Source organism: Pteronotus mesoamericanus, unplaced genomic scaffold (genome assembly GCF_021234165.1).
Source record: "Pteronotus mesoamericanus isolate MK-2021 breed Mesoamerican mustached bat unplaced genomic scaffold, CSHL_Meso_final contig_221, whole genome shotgun sequence".
Taxonomy (NCBI): Eukaryota; Metazoa; Chordata; class Mammalia; order Chiroptera; family Mormoopidae; genus Pteronotus; species Pteronotus mesoamericanus.
This window is the reverse complement of record NW_026555092.1, coordinates 6,565,164-6,583,499: the sequence shown is the minus strand read 5'-3', so window position 1 is coordinate 6,583,499 and position 18,336 is coordinate 6,565,164. Positions and strand designations below refer to the sequence as shown.

The window sequence follows — 18,336 nt, the reverse complement described above, 5'->3', positions numbered from 1 at the left end:
AGTGCCAGGCACGTGAGAAGGCTGTGATGGACCCTGGAGACTAGCTTAGCTGCCAGTTAGAATGTTACCAACTGACTGGTTGATGGCATATGGAAGATAGAAATCATCCAGCTGAGTCCTGGCCAAATAACTGCCTCGAAAGTTGTGAGATATAATACAGTGGTTGTTTTAAGTCACTGAATTTTGGGGTAGTTTGTTACATAGCAATAGATAACCAAAATATGTCCTCAGGTGAGGTCTTAGTGAATACAAAGTTGACTATGTAAGGGTGCAGAAAATGTCCCATTTATATTGGTTGGGTTGGACAAAAAGTTCATTTGGTTTTTTCCATGAGATGGCTCTAACAGCACTTGTTGTCTTTAACTTAATTCAAAACAATTTTGTTAGATTGTATTATGACAGCTGTCATATCAGTGTGCATTTAAGAAAACTTATCAAAATTGGTGAATTTTTGTGTAGCCATTTTAATATTGAAGATGGAAGAAAATATGCAACATTTTCAGATTATGCTTTATTATTTCAAGAAGGGTAAAAACACAACTGAAACACACACAAAAATTTGTGCACTGTATGGAGAAGGTGTTGTGACTGATCAAACGTGTCAAAAGTGGTTTGCGAAGTTTCATGCTGGGGATTTCTCACTGGATGATGCTCCACTGTCAGGTAGACTAGTTGAAGTTGATAGAGATCAAATCAAGACATTAACTGAAAACAATCAATGTAATACCATGCAGAAGATCCCAACATACTCAAAATATCCAAATCAATGAAGTTATTGGTGAAAATAAAAATGTATGTTTTATTTTATGGAAAAAACCATATGACTTATTGGCCAACCCAATATCTCATATAGATTTCATGCTGTAATTTTAATCCTGTATGCTCTTATGTCAGGTGTTGCTAACACCTGAATTTTGTTCAAGAATCATGCTCTATAAAACAAGAGATCTTGGATATTGCCATATTATATTGATTTGTTGAGGAAAAATATGAACAATAATAATAATGACCATGTGGAAAAGATATCTGTGGGTAATCTGAAGATAATATACTCAAGAGACTGGAAATGCTTTGTTCTGTAGACAGCAATAGTTACTGCATATCTTGAAAATGTGAATTTATTCCACTCCAAAGACTTTTTGCTGGTGGAAATTTGGGCAAAAATGTGAATAAGACTAATAATCTCTATGCAGGGCCAAGTAGGCAAAAGTGACCCACATCTTTCTTACAGCAATAACTAAATTGCCACAGATGGCTTTTTAAAAATCAATTATCCAGAAGCAAATAGTTGGAGCCAGACAATAGGAAAGCACTAACTGGTGCTTTTACTCCTTCAGGTGCTTGTTATACATTGCAGTGACCATGCCCTGCATTTACTGGAACGTTATCATCCAGTTTGAGTTGAGACAACTTCTACTTGTTAGACTAGGGGTTTTAAAGATGTCTGCAAAATAATCTAATGAACAAAAATGTGGCTGCATGTAAAAACAAGAGTACAAGTGAATCTTAAAAAAAGTAAATAAATCTTTAAAAAAATCAGGCTCTCCATATTTGATATTAAGACTACATGAGATAGAATTTATATTTTTTCTTGTTAATAATGGCCCTTGACCTGTGTGTATGTTGTGCCTGAAGACAGCATGAAGGCTACATAGTATTCCATTGTATGTAATATACCACCTCTTTTTGCCATTCAGCTGTTGATGAACATTTGTGTTGCTTCCATCTCTTGGCTATTGTGAATAGTGCTGCTATGAACAAGGGTGTGCAAATATCTCTTGGAGACCCTGCTATCATTTCTTTTGGATATATACTCAGAAATGGGATTGCTGGATTATATATAAATAGGACTAGTTTTAATTTTTTTGAGGAAATGTCATACTGTTTTCCATAGTGGTCAAAACATTTTACAATCCTACCAATCACTTTTAGAGGTTCAACAGTCATATACATAATAAGATTGTCTTAGGTACAATAGAGCCCAGTATACTTCAGTTATGTCAATCAGGAGTGTTTAAAATGATAACTGTTCTAGAACATTGACCATACTTTCATTATGTGTTTTAAAAATGGAAACATATAACCCTGACTGGTGTGGCTCAGTTGGTTGGGCGTCAACACAAAAAGCAAAAGGTTGCCAGTTCAATTCCCTGCCGGGGCACACGCCTGGGTTGCAGGTTTGGTCCTCGGTTTGGGCATGAGAGACAACCCATGTTTCTCTTTCTCTCTTCCCCTCTCGCTAAAAATAAATAAATAAAATATTTTTTAAAAAATGGAAACATGTAATTCACAGGCCTTATTTATAGATACTTTCAGTGTCACTAGACTTGTGTTTTGATTTATATTTTGGTTTCTGTTTAGAAATATCTGGCTATAATATTTTTAGACTATTTTAATAGCCCTTTCTTTGTGTTAATTTTGAATGAAGTATTTCAGATCTACAGCAAATAATCTAAGTACAAATACTTATAATCCAGTTTGAACAAAACCATATTTTTACCATATTTCTTTATATCTGTCACCAGGAGTAGTGTAGGAAAAAGAAAAAAAAATCCCAACCAATATTTCCACTCCAACTGACCACAAAAGTAAGCATAAATGCATGACATCAGAGAAAAAGTTAGGAAGTAAATGAATTCATATTTGGCTACCTATTACTCTTCCTACAATTTGAAAAGAACATAGCCCAATAGTTAAAATCATGGGCTCTGAAGTCACACAGTCTCAGTTCAAGTCCTAGTTTTGCGTCTTGCTAGTTTTGTGGCCTCGAGCAAGTTCTTAATCTATCCCTGCCTCAGTTTCCTGCTCTGTAAAATAGAGATAATCATAATACTCCCCAAGGTATTTGCAAGAGTTAAGAGAAAAACATGAGCTCTGTGTATTTACTACATATGGCCAGTGACACATAACAAAACTTCAGTAAATATTAGTAATTATTTATTTTGTTTACTGAGCACTTACTATATGCCAACCATTCTAGTGCTGGCTGAGAATTCAGCAGTGAACAAGAGAGACAAAGACCCCCATGGAGCTTACTTTCTAGTGACGAATGAGAAAAGCAATTTCAGATAGTGGTGGGGACTGTGAAGAAAAGATAAGGTATGGGAAGGGGGTGTGAGAGGTCTTTTAGGCAGGAAGCAGGACCATGGGAGGCCTGTATGAAGCCTTCAGAAGTGAAATTTAATGGAGAGTAGCAGAAGAAACCAGTCATTTGGAAGTTTGGGCAACTGTTCAAGATGGAGAGGGAATAGTACATGCTTAGGTCCTGAGGCAAGAAAGCTTGGTTTGTACAAGAAGAACGACCAAAAAAAAAGAAAAGAAAAAGAAAAAAAGGCTAGAGCTCAGTACCTCAGAGGAAAGAAAGTTGGACCTGACATCAGAGTTAGGAAGGGCAGGCCAATTAGGGACTTCTGGAGCACAGCAGAAAGCTTGTACTTTATTCTCAAAGGACTGTGAAGACATTGCAGGGTTTTTATTGCTACTAGGTACAGCACTCTGCTCCGTGGAGGAGTTTGTGTGCCTTCCTGTGGTTCTGTTTTAGCATTAAGAGTACGCGTATGCTGTAGGGGTAACTGCTGAGGATACCACATTGGTTACACATGGGCACCCCCTGGTGGAGTTGGTGGCTCAGCTTGCGTGGTTTCAGATCAGCAATAGCAAGGTTCATGACCAATTTATCCTTTGATTCAACAAATATTTATTGGGTGCCTACAACGTGTCAGGCTTTGTTCTGGTGCTGAAATATATCCATGAACAAAACAAACATGTGTGCCCTCATGGAGCTTACATTCTGGTATGTGTGGGTATGGGGAGAGAGACATTTAAAAAAATCACTAGCAAATTGTTGGATGGAGTATATGTTGTAACAGAAAAATTAAGAGCGGAATTGGATTAAAATGTGCAGGGAGGATGGTGGTACTTCAATTTTAAATATAGTATCTGGGGGAAAATAGAGTGTCAGGGAAGGTCTTATTGAGAGGGAGACATCTGAACAAAGAGGTAAAGGAGGTGACAGGGTGAATGATGTTATTTTCTGGGGGAGTAGCATTCTAGGTGGAGGGATTAGCAAACACAAAGACCCTGAGTCTATGTTCATGTTTGAGGAACAGCAAACAAGACGAATGGGCCTTAAGTAGAGGGAGAGAGGAGATGAGGTCAGCTGTGCTGGGGAGGGGGTGGTGTCGAATGTTGAGGATCCTGTAGGCATTGTAAGAATTCTGGTTTTCACTTTGAAATAGGGACCCACTGGAGGAGCAACATGATCTGATCACCATTTTAACTGAAGCCCACTGCTGCTCTGTTAATCAATTGTGGGAGATCAAGGGTGTGAAAAGGCAAACAGTTACACATTTACTGAGGTGGTAAATGATCTGATTCTGGACAGATTTTGAAGTCAGGTCCTGTGATCTTGCTGATAAATGTGGGGTGAGAAAGAGGAGTCAAAAATCTTAGTACATAAGTGGTATCGGTAAATTGACAGAGGAAGAGGTGATCCAAGACGACAGCCACAAAATTTACCAAAAAAAAAAAAAGAAAAAAAAGGTATTTTAGAAGTATATCAAGCAGTTAATTAGTAGTGGGTGATTTTTCTGTATTTGGTGTTAGTGAAAATTTTAAAAAAATTAAAGATTTTATTTATTTATTTTTAGACAGAGGAGAAGGTCGGGAGAAAGAGGGAGAGAAACATCAATGTGTGGTTGCCTCTCCTGTGTCCCCTAGTGGGGACCTGGCCCACAACACAGGCATGTGCCCTGACCAGGAATCGAATCGACGACCCTTTGGTTCGTAGGCCAGTCCTCAATCCACTGAGCCACACCAGCCAGAGCAACTTAAACATGTTTGAATTTTGAATTTTCTTAAAGAGAGCCCCCAAATTGAATAAATTTCAGGCCTCCACCAAACCCTGAATTCAACTCATTTAAAGTTAACGAGGAATTTAAAGTAATTCAAAGTTAACGAAAAATTTAAAATTTTTGTTTATGATAAAGTAATTCCATAAAATAATGTGCATGAAACATAAGTTAACTGTAAGCTCAATACAATATTAGTTATAAACTAATATTAGGGCTTAAAAACATCGCCTTGGACTAGCTCCCTTCCCCCCAGTGTCTTCCAAAATTTCCCACCCATTCTTCCACAGTTTTTCTAAATCCAACAACGGCATTTCTCCTTCTGTTCGCTTTAGGGAAGCACGAACAGAAAAGACCTACAAAAATAAGAGCAGACTCCGAGGGAGGCGTAACCAGGGGCGGGGCTCTCCGAAGTGGAGAAATAGGCGGGGCCCCCCGCCCCGCAAGTCCTGACACATGCGCCCAGAGGCTTCTGGTGGAACTAAGTGTGGATTGTGAGGTGACCCTGGACGGTGACTTCCGGTTTCTAGGGATGCGCATCCGGGTCACGCTAACGCCGCGGTTTCCTCCACCCGCTTGGTTCTGCTGTGGGTCTGGACCGGCCCCTATGTCCGACTGTGGGGCCTCTGCAGCTTTCGGGTGAGTCTGTGCTGCCGACAGGGTGTGAGTGAGGCCGGACGAGTACCGCCTGTTGGGAAACGGGTCAAGAGTTATGTCCTGGTCCCTGTGGGTGTGGGTTCTCTTTGCCTGTCCCTTGTCCCTGCTGTGCTTCCCTCACTTCAGCCCTTTGCCTCACGGTGGCCTCGCCTAGTTCACCTCAACTTAGCCTTTCTCGCTTCGCTCACCTTTCGCTTCGCAGTTTTTCCTCAACCTCACCCGCTTCACACAAGACCCGGCTTCTTGCGTGTGTGTGTGTGTGTGTGTGTGTGTGTGTGTGTGTGTGTTGCCTCAGCGCTTCCGTCCGCCACTGCCTTTTGATTTTCCCCTTACTCGCACGTTAGCACCTCTTCCACTACCCCTGATCCCTGGATCTCGCATTTCTTTTACCCAGCTGGACGGCCCGTCCCCTCATTGTGGTCATCCCCCGCAGTGAAACAGGGTCCTAGATACTTGTCCTCGAACTTTCCTCACTTTTGACCCCTCCCCGGACTAGTAGGTGACATCTGTGCTTCGCCTGGGGTTCTCCCGCCTTTTCTTAGCTCGCGGAGGGCTGTGCTAAACGCCCAGTCTGGGCAGATTTACCCGGCCAGGGGGAGGTTTTGCCTAGAGGCGCTTGGTTAGACTGAACTCTGGTAGCTTCCGTAGTTAGGGAACAACAAAGGCGTTCGCTGGAGCACAGTTTTGGGGGCTCTCTCTAGAACAGGATGGCAGGTGGCAGGCGCGTGTAAACTACTTGGCCAAGCGATTGGACTTAAGTGATCTTGTTAATTGACAGCTCATGAGGGAGTCTTGTCATTTTGGTGTTCTCTCTTTCATGAGAATGGAGACGTGCGTCCCTAAGGCAAAAATGCGATGTTGTGGGATAATCAGTTGTTTTCTGCTTGTGCTTAACTTACGGACAGTTGCTATGACAGAGGACAGAGTTTCTTGAGAGATTATTAACCCTCAAATTTTTAAGTGTATTGCCAAAAACCTTAGTGTAGGGGGAATGGAAACGTTTTCTGCTATAGAGTTCACTATAGTAATTTCAAAGTACATTTTCTTTCGTTGAATTCAGGGTGCATATATATCTTTATCTTTGCCTCTTACACGTTGTTTCTTCGTTTTTATTGTGTTGACAATTTTCTGCTTTTCTTCTGGTTTCTTCATAAGCCAGACATTAGAGTACTTTATTTCTTAGAACATCCTTCTTTTATTTTTTTTACTTTTTCCACCTTAGTCTTAAAACCATGTTTTTCTCATTTTTAAACTTTAATTTATTAAATTTCTCTGGAGGCTTTTAGTCATCTCTAAAATGAAGGAATTGGTTTTAATAATGGGTAGTGTCCTGTTTCCCAAATTTTGTGATCTGAGGTATATTTTGAGATACAGGGTTGGACAATTTTTATTTTTGTTTTTCCGATTTTTATGGTGTGTCTAGCATTTGATTGCAAATGCTTTTGTGTGATCAGTTTCTATAATTATATAAGTTGTGCTCTAAAATTTAGTACTTCAGCAAACAGAATAAATAGAGCTTTTAGCATCTGCTTTTCTTTAATGATGTATAGAAAAGTCTCCTTCATTACATGATACATATACATATGTGAACATAGCATAGACCTTGACTTATTCCAAAATTGGGCTGGTCCCTTCATCTATTTTTAGCAAAGGACTTTGGAACTTAGCCATATGAGTCCTAGAAGCCACAGAGAAGGACCCTTCTTGTTGGCTTTCAGGACCTATCTAACTGCTGAGGGAAGCCCCTTTAAAAGCTCCTGACCAGTACCTTCTCCCCAGCATCTACACTGGAAACTCGAGCTTCTGTTCAACGTGGCCTCAGCATTTCCCATCTTTAAGAACTAACCCCAGTGGACATGTTCTGACTCTGTTTGACTGCCTCTTTACCTCTAGGTCCGTGGACATTTTTTTTTTCTTTTAGCATGGGCACTCCATAGATAGATGTGAATTTGGTTTTATGCTAAACCCTCTTTCAACCTTTTTATTTAGAAAAAAAAATTGTTTGTTTGTTTCTTTGTTTATTAGGGAGAAGGGAAGGGAGGGAAAAAGAGAGGGCAAGAAACATTGATGTGTAAGAGAAAAATCCATCGGTTGCCTCTCCCATGCCCCCAGCTGGGGGCCTGGCCTGCAACCCAGGCATGTGCCCTGACCTGGAGTTGAACTGGCAATCCTTCAGTTTGCGGGATGATGACCAAACCACTGAGCCACACCAGTCAGGGCTCAACCTTTTTCATTTCTGAACTTTTTTATTTTTTGAGCATTTCTAAGCCTAACCCTAGATAGATTTCTTTGAGTTTACAACTGGAGGAAATCATGGAGTTCAAAATTACTGCTTCATTTTACAAATAAGGAAATCAGGGCTTAAAGGATTGGTGATGATTTATCCAAATTCATTCATATATATATATCTTATTAATTTATATATATAATTATATACATATATATACACATAATATATATACACACACACACACATGCACACAAATGAAGAAGTCCTGTATATGGACACAGAGAAGTAGGTTTTAGTTCCATCAAAGCTGTAGGCTGGTGAGCACAATCTAGTATTTAGTGCTTTATTTCAATACATTTATGTCATTGGAATTAAAGTTTTAGGGTAATACATCTATGATAGATTTTTAAATTCAAAGCTGAAGTCATTTTGCCTTCAAAGAAGGACTCTGGAAAGAAACTTGTGCAGAAGAAGTTGGAAGCCTTAGGGAGTTTTCTAAAATCACTTCTGCCTATTGTGGTATAAAATTCTGCGTGAAAGCCCTTACACGAAATGAACATCCTATAGTCTCATTGGAACAGTTGTGTTCATACTCCTGATCTTCATACAAAACGCTGTTAAACTTTCTAATTACTGAAAAGCCTTCACCTGTTACAAAAGCTGCCAAACAAAAACAAAAAAAATTACTGTAGACATGTTAGTGTGTACAATAAGTCCTCACTTAATGCCATTGGTAGGTTCTGTGACTTTAAGTGAAACAACGTATAATGAGACCAATTTTACCATAGACTACTTGATATAAACAAGAGTTAAGTTCCTGTGCATCTCAACAGTGTTAGAACAGTACGATGTTATTTGAGGACCAGCTGTATGTTTTTAAAGTTCAGGAGAAGACTTACTGTTGGTTTTCTATAGAAATTTCTATTTTAGTTTGGCAAAATCTTAGTTTATAACCCTGAGAGTTCAGTTTAAAATATATTTTTGCATATCTTATGCCTACCAGTTTTCTTGTTTTGGTTTATTTTTTATTGTTATCTTTTGCCATTTTACTTTCTTCTGTATTTTGTTTTACGTGTTTTGATTTTTATCCTTGAGTTTAGGATCTGTTTTAAAAGGAAAATGCAGTTTTAAAAGTTTAAGAAACAAATTATACCTCCTCCATGTGCTTACCATTTGTACCTTGTGGTATGAGTTTCTGTGATCTGTCTAAGCTACTACATGGCTCCATTCTATTTGTTTTGCTTACAGATAAAGGCTCATAGAACTTCTTTATTTGGTAGATTGTCTGAAAGATTTTTGTGTTCTGCATGTGAAAACAGGATATTTTAATTTATGTATGATTTAAATGGAGGAAGAATTATTCAAATTAGTTCAACACAGAAATATTTTGAAATGTATTTAAGAATATTAGGAATAGTTTATTCTTCCCATATATTCACTTAATTGGTTTATACCAAGAGATTGAACTGTTATATTTATAGTAAAATGGCAATTAGGTGGGCTTCTATCTGCTGATTAACTTAAAAATACAATGCACATTCTTGTACAGAATATATGGCTTACGCTGTAAATGGACTTTTTGACATGTTTTATTGGCAGAGAACATAACATAGGAAACAATGGAACAGCAGCCACATCGTCATGTTGATATTTTTATTTAGTCCCATAAACCTAAGCCCTGGAGTATCTAATTATTAAATATAGAAATAGGGTATTTTCTCTGTTACTTATACTAAAAAATAGATATTTGAAATACAGTCTTCATAAAATTGATCTTCACTATGTTGCCCTTTTAAATATGTAGCAGTATTTTAAATCAGAAAAGAAAACCTGTCAATAATGCTGATTTACTGTAAGTCAACAGATTAACCCAAGCCAGTCAGTACTTAATATCTCAAAGATGTTACTACAGATTGTGATGGATGCACTTTAACTTGTTAGCTTGGGTGATATTTGTACTGCTTAGATTTTTTTTTATTCACCCTAGAAAGTAGCATAATTTCTGTAATATGTTTCTTTCAGCGTATTTCTTTTGGATACCTACTATGTACCATTATAATAATACATAAATAGATTATTCACATGAAGTAGGTGACATCAGTGTAAATTAGTGTAAATCATTTAATTCAGATGAATACAAATAAAGCCAAATTCAGTATATAAGTGTAAATGCCAGTCCTGCATCTCCAGGGTGAAGCAAAAAAAGAGACAACATAATTAGAATTTAAAAAGGTTTAACTTTAAGAAAGTGTTGCTTCTTATGAGTGACAGTGGTATGTGATATTTTTCAGCTAGATTTTATGATTTTCTATTTTCAGAATACTCAATGATTTCTCATGATTATTTGAGTTTAAGGTTCTTGTGTTATTCTGCATCACAGCTTAATATAAAATCATGTTCTTTATAGGTACAATTAAATAATTTTCATTTAGGAAACTTTTTCACAACTGAGCTGTAAAAATCTGTAATGGTAAACAGTAAAAATAAAAGCCAACTTTACATAGCACTTACTATGTGCCAGAAACTGCTCTAAGTTGTTTATGTATATTGACTTTTTAATCCTTACGAGCCTATAAATTAAGTACCGTTCTTATCTTCATTTTACAAATGAGAAAACGAGGGGACAAAAGTTATATAACTTGCCTAAAGTAACAAAGCTAGTTAGCAGGAGAGCTGGATTTTGAATTAGTCTGTCTCCAGAGTTCATGACCTTTTTGTACCGAGTTCTACTAATTTAGTGATTCTTCCTTTTTAAGTTAAGAAAAAAATCCAATTTCTCTGAAACACAGAAGAATACTGCTTCTGATTGGGAATCTTGGGACATGGGAGAAGGAGGGTGGGGTTACCTGGGCTTTGTGTTAACATGGGCTTAGGGCAAATTACAAGCCCTTTACTACTTATGTTTCTTAGATGGCAAAAATCATATATTAAGAAAGCAAAGCAGGACCAGATCCTTAACTCTTAAAAAAAAATCTCATGGAAGTTAATTACTTTTGCGTTATTTGGAGAACAGGCTGTATAAGTAAAATATATTCTATGTCACTCAAATGTCTTAACCCTTGACCTTAGTTTTCTTTTTCCTTTTAGCTGTAGAATATTAAATAAATTTATGTAATAGTTTTAAACTCTGACATCTTAATGTTCCCAATATGAATTTAACAACTTCGAAATAAAAGGGAAAAAAACAACTAAAACTGAAAATTCTGACTTATTTCCATTCTCATTTCCAACTTTTGAAATTTGTGCAAAATTAAGTACATTCATCTCTTTAGGACTACCATGTTTAGAGTAATATATTTAAATTAGTATTTTTTTCTTTCCTTTAGAAAAGAGATGGGGAACTTTCACAAACCAATTCCTTTTTAAATTAAAAAATTAAAACAGTCATTTAGAATATTATTCATCATATTAATGTTCTTTTATGCTTGTATTCTCAAATTTTAAAAAATTGTTGCACTTCTAAGGAAAAGAGATGATTTTATATTAGTGCAACTTAATAAAAGAGTCTGAAACTCAGATGTGGTGAGAAGTTATTTTTCTAAGTATTTTTAAAACAATTGAGAGTTATGGATTCTGGTTAACAGAAAAAAACTATAATTATTTCCAGTAAGAAGTGACACTTGGTTAAGGAATACTACTTATTTTAATTCTTCTATATTAACTTCCCTTATTCATTCAGACATTAATTAAATAATTTTTTTCTATAGTAGTTTTTGTCTTAATGCCTCCCTCCTTTGGTGGGAAAAGTGTTTTATGGAGTTGAAAAATTAAGCTTTGCTGTGATGATTTACTTGTTGGTATTCAGAATGTACTTTATTTTGATTTAAACATTTTTTTTGTTTCAAAAGCAACTCTTTTTATATGTGGATTTGATAATCAGCTTATCTCCTAAAATTTCTATAGTTTTCTTTCACCTAAAATTTAATAATGTGACAATTACTGGATTTAGGAAAATTGGTTGTTGGTAGTATCAGCACTGTTACTATGGGGATAAATTAGAATGATTAGCTCTTAGGTGGAATTGAACTTTATTCTTTAGTTTCCATAGTAGTTGAAAAAGATTTAGGTCAGATTCACCTGTTGTTCCTCCTTTTTTTTCAAAATAAGAGGCAATTTTAATTTAGCACGATGGTGTTAATTTTTTTCTATTACATTGATGATCATCTCACTATTTTTACCGACACATAATCCTAAATGTTTGTATGATTTTTTCTTAAAGTATTTCAGAATTTAAAGAATATTGTAGGATTAAAAAAATAGTACATAAGTGTAATATTAAAAAAACCTTTAGTAATCACTGATTTTTACAAATCTACGTTTCCTTTCACCAGGTCTTTGCTATAAATTAGGAAGCAGTGATTAGAAAATACTGATGAATAAGTGGTTCTTGAGAGTGAGAACAAGAGCTTTTGCAAAGAGAGTAGGTCATCTCTCACATTGATGTGGCATTTGATAGCTAGGTGAACTGAAAATCTTAGCTTTTTCTCATTTCTGTGTATCTCTTGTTGGTATATATTTAGTTTCAGTACCTCGCATTTTGTGAAATTGTTTATTTGGATAACTGTTAAACTTGATTTTTACTGAGATGCCTTCATTTTTGCTGTTCTTTTTAGAGTCTTGCATTTAAAGAACTGTAATATAGAGAACCACCAAAATTGTGAATGTTTTTTCATATGTAGTTTGAAGTAAATATTTTCCTCCTTTTCGACTGACCAATTTTTTATCTTCTGGTATAGTGGCTTTCAAATTTTTTTTATCACAACCTTCTTTATGATGTATTTTCCATGTTACCCAGTATTTATACACATATGCACATATTAATATTTAAAATTGAAACAAGTTTCATGAAATAATATTTATTTTACTACTAGTGATACATTGTAATATTTTTCTATTTAATTTTGTTTTCTTGTATTTCATTCAAAACAAACTGTTGGTCTCCACTAAGCTGATATAACCTATTAATGTGTTGTGCCTACAGTTTGAAAAATTCTAGTGACTGCTAGATTTTTTCCCAGTATTGTCTTTTTGAAATTGAAAATGTTTGGGTTTGCTAGTTTCTTCCTCTGAAATGTATCTTGACTCTTTTGAGCTTTTAACCTAAATAATTGTGCAGAACAATTGAGAAAGCAGAGACCCTATTGCTCTGATCATTGTTGCTTTCATCTCTGTTCTTTACTGTGTCTAGGCACATCGTTTTTAAAACTGCAATAATAAAGAATCATGAGGTTGAATATGCTCAGCCATATGCAGAGCTTCTTATCGTTAGAATTCTTTGCTAGTTTCCATCTAACAGTCAAAGTTTTGGTAGATTAAGTTGCTTTTCACAAACTTTGCTTCTGCTTTTGGCAACTAGTCAAAAAGTTACAAAGCTGCTTTATTCTACTTTCTTCTGGCCCCAGTCCAGTCTCTGTAAGTCAAGAATTGAAGTGAGGACTGTGTTATGGTCAGGTGAAAGGAATAGGTTGAAGAGTCATTTGGGTTTGTTACAATGGACTGACTGCATTTATTAACTGATTTCCTGTAATGACAAAGGGAAAAAGATGGTAGAGATATCAACAGTTCCTATACGTGGTAGCCATTAGAGTGAGGCAGGGTTAGTAGGCATACTCTGACTATTTTTACCACTACCTCTTAATACTTAATGAGCAATTACTATGTGCCAGGCACTACTTAAAGCATTTCACTTATATTAACTCATATTTACTTGGGAGGCCTAGGAGAATGAGAAGGGATAAAGAAAACTTGCCTTCTTAGTATCTTCTCAGTACTCAGCTTGTGAATTCTGGCTGTTGGTGACAGTAGCATGGCATGGCTTACACTTTTAGCTTTGTCAGCTTTTTAAAATCATTCCGGAATGTTCCATACTGATGCACGTTGCTGTTGTTTAAGACCCTAGGCTTTGAAACTAGGCTGCGTGGGCATAAGTTCCAGGTTGGTGACTTACTAGGTGTATAACCTTGGACAGGTTACTCTCTGTGCTTTAGTTTTCTCATCTGTAAAATGGTGATAAAAATAAATAGGACCTATATTACAGACTTACTGAGAGAATTACATGAGCTAATATATGTAAACTACTCAGAACAGTGCCTGACCCATAAAAAACATTCATCAATGTTAGCTATTAGTAGTTCACAATTCACAGTTGGATCTCCTGAAAGTATTTGTGACCATGAAGAGTTTTGCATGTTTGCAGCCAGAATGTGGTTGACAGTCAATGTCGTATTGTCCAGAAGTTTGAAAGTAGCTTTTTCTGAGGACTTGTAGAGAAAGTTCTTGTGTAGAGTATTTGGAATCAAAGCCAAGTGAAAAAGGGTATCAGGGCTACAGGCCCAACTGGCTTAATCTCTCATAGGACTCTCTTGTCATTTTGACCTTACCCATAGTAATTTTAATATTTTGCCACTCGAAAAACTAATAGGAGCTAGTTAATGACTTGATTTTTTTAAGTATACTTTATTGATTACGCTATTACAGTTGTCCCATTTTTTTCTCCCCTTTATCCCCCCCCCCCCTGCAACCACCTCCCTCCAGCATTCCCCCTGCCCCCCGGCTGCCTTAGTTCATGTCCATGGGTAGTACATATAAGTTCTTTGGCTTCTCCATTTCCTGTACTATTCTTAACCTCCCCCTCTCTTGTTTTGTACCTACCAATTATGCTTCTTAATCCCTGTACATCCCCCCGCCCCACCCTCCCCCCAATACTCCCCTTGCCCCTCCCAGCTGATATCCCTCCACGTGATCTCCACTTCCTCTCCACTTCTGTGATTCTGATCCTGTTCTAGTTGTTGGCTTAGTTTGTTTTTGTTTTTGTTTTTTTAGGTTCAGTTATTGATAGTTGTGAGTTTGTTGTCATTTTACTGTTCATAATTTCAGTCTTCTTTTTCTTAGGTAAATCCCTTTAGCATTTCATATAGTAAGGGCTTGGTAATGATGAGCTCCTTTAACTTGACCTTATCTGAGAAGCACTTTATCTGCCTTCCCAATTCTAAATAATAGCTTTGCTACATAGAGTAATCTTAGATGTAGGTCCTTGGTTTTCGTGACGTTGAGTACTTCTTTCCAGCCCCTTCTTGCCTACAAGGTTTCTTTTGAGAAATCAGCTGATAGTCTTATGGGAACTCTTTTGTAGGTAGCTGTCTCCTTTTTTATTGTTGCTTTTAAGATTCTCTCCTTATTTTTAATCTTGGGTAATTTAATTATGATGTGTTTTGGTGTGTTCCTCCTTGGATCCAACTTGTTTGGGACTCTCTGAGCTTCCTGGACTTGCATGTCTATTTTCTTTGCCATATTGAGGAAGTTCTCCTTCATTATTTTTTCAAATAAGTTTTCAAGTTCTTGCTTTTCCTCCCCTCCTCCTGGCACCCCTATGATTTGGGTGTTGGAATATTTAAAGTTGTCCCAAAGATTCCTAAGCCTCTTCTCACCTTTTGAATTCTTGTTTATTCATTCTGTTCTGGTTGAATGTTTATTTCTTCCTTTTGTTCCAAATCATTGATTTGAGTCCTGGTTCCTTCCCTTCACCATTGCTTCCTTGTCTGTGTTTCTTTATTTCACTTTGTATAGCCTTCACTTCTTCCTTTATTTTTGTGGCCGTACTTAATCATTTCTGTGGGCATCCTGATTACCAGTGTTTTAAACTCTGCATCAGATAGGTTGGCAATCTCCTCGTCACTTAGTTCTTTTTCTGGAGTTTTGAGCTGTTCTATCATTTGGGCCATATTTTTCTTGGTGCATCTGTTACATTGTAAGCGGGGGAGCCTTAGGTGTTCACCAGGGTGGGACAACCCACTTTCCTCTATTTAGGGGAAGGGTCAAAGAGGGAACAGTGCCACTTGCTCGGCTCTCGCCCCACTTTCAGTCACTTTCCCTGCTTCCCACAAGCAGATTGTGCCCTTTCAGGTGCTGCCCTGGTGCTTATTCCTTGGTGGGTGGGCTTGTGTATATTCTAGGATTCTGTGGGCCCCTCTAATGGACTCTTCTGTGAGACTGCAAGTTTCTCCTGCTGCCACAACCCCCACAGGTTTTTACAACCAGGAGTTTTAAGGCTTAAGTTTCCTGCCCTGGAACCCTGGATTGCGTGGTCTGTCCAGCTCCCCATTTGTTCTCCTGGCTTGTCTGCATGTGAGTGTGGGACTGCCTAGTCCGTCAGCCACTTCCTTGCTCCACATCTGCTCCAGCCTGGCTGCCCGTCTCCACCCCACCTACCAGTCTGGATGAGTGTTTCTTCGTTAACTCTTTGGGTATCAGACTTTCATACAGTTCAATTTTCTGACTGTTCTGGTTGTTTTTTATTTTTAAATTGTCAGTTATCCTTCTTTCGGTTGTGCAAGGCAGCGAATCATTATCTACTATGCCTCCATCTTGACCAGAAGCCAGAAAGTTAATGAATTGATTTTTATTCAAGACCAGATCTCTTTCCTGAGTCTATCATATGTCTAAGTTACTTATTTGTTTATTTCTTTTTAAAGATTTTATTGCTTTTAGAGAGAGGTGAAGGGAGGGAGAGAGAGAAAGAAATACTAGTGTGCGAGAGATACATTAATCAGTTGCCTCTCGCATGCTACCACCTGGAGATCTGGCCCGCAACCCAGGCATGTGCCTTGACCAGGAATCAGACTGCCCTGGACAGCACTCACAGGACAGCACTCCATCCACTGAGCTTCTCAGCCAGGGCTATTTTGTATTTCTTTAACAACTAGTTATGTCATGTGTACTATGTGTCAGGCACTATTCTAAGGTTTATAGATATTAACTCAATTTAAAGCTTATGACAAACTTATAAAAAAGACATTATTATTATTATTCCCATTTTATATATGAAGCACTTGGGGCCCAGGAGAGTTAAATAACTTGTTTAAGTTCTCACACTACTCATTTAAACCTAAGTAGTGTAGCTCCAGAATTAATGCGCCAAGCTTGCCAAACCTACCTCTTACAGAGATGAATTATGTTGAAAATTTGGGTTGGCCAAAAAGTTCATGTGTTTTTTTTCCATAAAATAAAAGACACATTTTTCATTTTCACCAATAACTTTATTGACTTGGGTATTTTGAGTATGTCAGCTATCTCCTATGTGGTATAACATTGACTATTCTCAATTAATGTCTTGATTTGATCGCTGTCAACTTCAACTGGTCTACCTAAATATGGAGCATCATCCAGTGAGAAATCTTCAGCATGAAACTTTGCAAACCACTTTTGACACATTTGATCAGTCATAACACCTTTTCCATAACACTGCACAAAATTTTTTTGTGTGTTTTGGTTGCATTTTTATCTTTCTTGAAATAATAAAGCATAACATGCTGAAAACGTTGCATATTCCATCCTCAATATTAAAATGGCCACACAAAAATTCACCAATTTTGATGTTTTAAAAAAAATTCATGCTGATGTGACAGTTGTCACAATACAATCAAACAAAATTGTTTCAAATGAAGTTAAAGACAGCTAAGTGCCACTAGAGCCATCTTACGGAAAAAAACAAACCTTTTGGCTAACCCAATAACAAGTGTTAAAAAAACATGTTGAATAAAAAATAACAAGTGTTAAAATTCACTTCACTATTCTTTACTCTCTGTGCTGAAATGACAGCACTGAAATTAAGGCTGTTGGGTTTTTGAAGGAGTAAATAAGTTTGGAGAAATAAAACAAAAGAATTGAACCTAGATTTTACAGTTCTTCTGACAACTTAAGACACATTTCAAAAGATTTGGTTCTGTTAATATAGTATATAGTAAATTTTATCCAGATTACTGGAGAGCTAATTGATATACAAACATATAAAATTTTGACTTTAAAAAATGGATGAAATAGGATACAATTTTTTTTATATTACTGGAAGCAACATATTTCTAGAATATTTATGTTGAAGTATATTGTATGTTGGGCCATAGCACCTACAGAAAATACTGTGATTTGTAAAGAGATGTTAACTTCACAGATTAAAGGAAGATGAAGATAAAGTTGGAGTCCATGAGTTCTGTGGAGCCTGGATCTCCACGCATTAGAGAAATTCTTATCCTTTGTGACTGACAAGTTACTAAAAACTAAACAGAGGTCCGTCCATGGAGGGTTGGAAGGAATGTAGTAGAACTGTTGGATTATTGTTTAGCTCACTTTGACACATCTAATTGAGATTAACTCATTCCTTCTCAATACCTTTTACTGCAGTTTTGGAATTTTTCCTGTGGAACACATTTTCCTATTTTAATGAAAATTTCTGGGGAAAAGTTTGCGTTAATTTTTATTAAAGATTGTTTATACACAATTTGAAAGGATGATTTTCCAAGAAGTAATATTAGAAATTGTTAAAACAATTCTACTTAGAGAATCTATTCCTGATAAAATATTTTTCCTATTAAGAATTTGGTACAGCCTAAGTGTATTTTTAAATATTCTTTCTCAGTAAGTTTGATAGTGTTCTGTTAAGTGTAAAGTTACTATAAATATTCCTACAGCTGACAATACCATGATATGTTATCAGTCATGCCTCCCAAGTAAAGAAGCTGGAAGAATTTATCCACTTTTCCACAGTCACTTGGCTGGACTGTTTATTTATGGAAGGAATTGACCAGCATGGTGATGGCTTTTGCC

General features: G+C 36.8%; 1 protein-coding gene across 2 annotated transcripts in view; it reads left to right on the top strand.

Moving 5' to 3' along the window:
• The first annotated feature begins 5,384 nt into the window (after positions 1-5,384).
• EYA3 (EYA transcriptional coactivator and phosphatase 3) overlaps positions 5,385-18,336 on the top strand; it is an 84,516-nt gene continuing 71,564 nt past the window's right edge. For both annotated transcript variants that reach the window (XM_054571834.1, XM_054571833.1), the window contains exon 1: positions 5,385-5,489. The gene's annotated coding sequence lies outside the window, so the exon portion shown is untranslated. The remainder of the gene's footprint in view (positions 5,490-18,336) is intronic.